Source organism: Rhipicephalus microplus, chromosome 5, assembly GCF_043290135.1.
Source record: "Rhipicephalus microplus isolate Deutch F79 chromosome 5, USDA_Rmic, whole genome shotgun sequence".
Classification (NCBI taxonomy): domain Eukaryota; kingdom Metazoa; phylum Arthropoda; class Arachnida; order Ixodida; family Ixodidae; genus Rhipicephalus; species Rhipicephalus microplus.
Window position 1 is genome coordinate 167,028,072 of NC_134704.1, and position 3,534 is coordinate 167,031,605.

At 44.2% G+C, this 3,534-nt stretch overlaps 1 pseudogene; it reads right to left on the bottom strand.

Annotated features, from left to right (window-relative positions):
- Positions 1-2,319: 2,319 nt before the first annotated feature.
- Positions 2,320-3,141, bottom strand: LOC142817432 (uncharacterized; annotated as a pseudogene).
- Positions 3,142-3,534: the final 393 nt, after the last annotated feature.

Here is a 3,534-nt window from a genome sequence, read left to right on the forward strand (position 1 = left end):
CCGGCTGGATGGACACATGAACGGTCACACAGATGGACGCTTGAATGAATGGAAGCAAGAACAAATGAACGGACGAATGCTTCGCCCCACTCTCCATCATTCACTCCGTGGATATGTTGCCATTTTTTTTACTTCTTGTGCCCGGTCTTACCGACTAAAAGCCTGTTTCACATGGGAGCGATTATGCTCCAAGCGGAGCGGTGGCCGCTGCGCGGGGCCAAAACGGGTTTCTACCACGGCTACTAGATGCCCTTGCGAAATTCGCCAGAGTTGGAAAAATTCGCTAGCGACACAAGCGGCAGAGCAACCAGTGACGTCGTTTGACACGTGTTGCCCGGAGCCGTGTCGTGGAGTGAACGCGCGCGCTGCAGGGACTTGGCTCCACATGAGAACTTGCTCCGAGTAGCAGACGACATCCGTCCTCTCCCCAGCTCATAAATGTCTCGCGCTGCTTTCAATGAGTTGATTGCTGAAGTTGCTAAACGACCTATTCTTTAGGACGTAAAGAGTAAACATTTCCGGAATAAGCAGAAGAAGATGACCTTCTGGGAAGAAGTTGCCGAAATCCTTAAAGAAGTCGATGAATCTGGTAAGTAAACAATGTGTTTTTGCGTGCATACGACCATGTGTGCGTGTGTGCATAACTGAAGAACCAAGCATGGAGTTATGGGGTGGCACTAAAGTTCATCAATTCATCATTTTGAATGCCCACACACGTTCTCATTTGCCTTTATAAAATGAAGGAACGAGATGCGTCACGTGTCACATAGACGTTCACTGCTCTTGGGCTTATTTCTCCACCATTCGTGAACATTTTCCCTTCGTACACGTTGTTCATCTAAAGACTTCTTTTTTTAAACTATAGTTTCAAAGTACTTGTGCTAGGCATATAGTATTCTAAAAGATTTGCTCTAATGTGAAATTTTTCTTAATCAGTGACAAGAGACGAACTTCAAGCACGTTGGAAGAACCTCAAGGACACATTAAGGAAAAAAACAAAAGAAGAGAAAAAAAATCAAAAAGAGTGGTGCTGCAGCTCCATCGAAGACAGCATATTGGCCGCACACTGAACAAACGACTTTTCTTAGAGACGTATTGGAACCTAGGCGGTACGTGACGTAATCGTAAATATCATGTGGCAATATTAAGTGCGAGTTTCAAATAGCCAATGTAACGTAGTACTCGTATGCTTCCTGTCGTCTTTGTAATGTACAGTCATTTCTTTACTGAATCATACATTGATTTCAGGAGCATCAGTAACATGGATGCCAGCGAGGAAACAGTGGTTCCACCATCCTTGCCTGTGGAGCCACTCGACCTCCCATCGCAAGCGTTCTGGAACGGCTCAGATGTTGATAACTGCCCCGCCACAAGAAATCTGTTCGAATTTATATTCCAAAGGCCTTGCGTACCAGAAGGGGTACAACACCACGTAATCCGCCACCCCACCATCCGGCCTCCCTGCAATCCACCGCCTTCCAACCTGCCACTTTTCAATCCATCACAGGCTGCCAGCTGCCCAAGTTAGGAAGATTCATCGACGCCACAACAAAGGACAAAGTGGCAGAGAAAAAGAGAATTGGAAACTGTCGACGATGAACTGAACGCAGTGCGCAACATCATTGCGGCTCACAAGCCGATGGACGCTAACGGGCTATTTCTTTTGTCTTTGAAAACATACCTGCAAAGCACGCCACAAGAAAGGCTCACAGATTTGAAGATAGATCTACTCTGTATTTGCTCCACCTACAGCGAGGGGCGCCGTCCTCTTTCACTGTGTTTATACGATTGTTGAGTGCAGATTGAAAATAAAATAGGACTAGGCAGTGAACTTCAAGCGTCAGTATCTTTATTTGTTGTATGGCCAATTCAAGCACATTGGTGCTCAAACTGAACTTTCTGTATAGCAAATATGACATTTTGCATGAAGTTATAGATAATGTACTTTCCAGTAACATTTTATGTTTGCTTAGCGGCAATACAGAGGTGTCGATGCATAAACACTCGATTTCTAAAGCCACGTCAGTAGCCCCAAAATCTAGAAATAAAATATAAAACATATTATATAAAACATTGCTGGGATGAAGTGTGGTGTATTATACAATAACTAAGGTGAAACGACACTCAAACTTTAATGAAAAGAGAACACGGTATGTTACAAAATATGAGCTGATACATGCTCCCCCCTCCTAAATAAAGAAAGAATGAAAATTGAATATAGGCTATCTTGTTATATATATATTTGACTTCCTTTGACTTTCTCGCTAAAAAGTCATCGCTCACCTTGGCATGTACCCTACGATACATTTTGTAAAAACTTTAAGGGCGTAGTCCAGCAGATGCCCGCTGCCAAGCCACGGCCCCCTGTGGGCTTACAAAATAAGATCTAAAGATATCTCTTGTTTCAGCTGCTCATTTGCGGTAATTGTGGCCCACAGGAGGCTGTAGTTGAACCATCGCAGTTCCTTCTGTACCTGCTGTTGAGCTCCACTGGCCATTCGTTGTATTTCCATACGGGTCCTCTCTATCCGCATAATTGGTGGGCATGTCGAAGACATCTTACGATAGGAAGTTGTTGAGAACACACGACGCCATGACAACATAGTCAGCGTTTTCAAGTAGCAGGATTATGTTTCTCTTGAATATTTGGAACCTTGGTGTCATGACGCCGAAAGCATTTTCTACGCACCTCCTGCGCGTAAAAAAAATCACGACGCAAGCTTAGGTTTGCATTTGACATAAGAGAAAGTGTAAGCTTGAATAGCACAAGACCATTATGTATAAGTACATATAAGACACTTAGGGTCTACAGTTATTTCATTTATTAAAAATTCCATGCCATCCAAATCACCTTGCGCGGCTCAGGCGAAAATTGAATATTCGTTTGTCATTTTCAAATCAAGTTCCCGGATAGGGCCGTAGAAAGTCTGGGTGAAGCTGGAAAGCTTCATCATCGACAAACACATGTGGAGCAATGGTGGTGTCACCAGGTAGTCGCCGCGGCGGTGGAATACAGAGCAGCCTATTCTCCAAAGCTCGGCCGACTCTACAGTTGCTGAATGTGCCCCCATCGCTCTGCCGCCCATGGGCGCCCACATCAACGGCAACAAACTTCAGGTTGCTGTCGACCACTGCCATCAAGACAATGGAGTAGGTCTCCTATGATAAACGAAAAGTTTGGTCGTGAGAGAAGAACTAGGAACCTATTGATCAAACAAGGTACACTAAAGACGCGGTACTAAATAAATGTTTGGGCTGTTCTACCTTCAGCTTGTGTTACAAATTTGATAAGAGGGTATGTTAGAAATATAAAGCATTTTACGCAATGTCACCATTACCTTGTAGTTGTAGTAAAGGCGTCCGGAGTGCGGTGGCATTGGAATTTAGATATGTTTCCCGTCCAGCGCTCAAACACAAAAGGGGAAATCCCACTTGTCGCAAACTTCATTTGCAATCTCTTGCCACCTGGTAGCCGTCGGAATCTGAAATGAGCAACGTTGTCATCACTAATAAGCTGAAATACTGTCGTATATA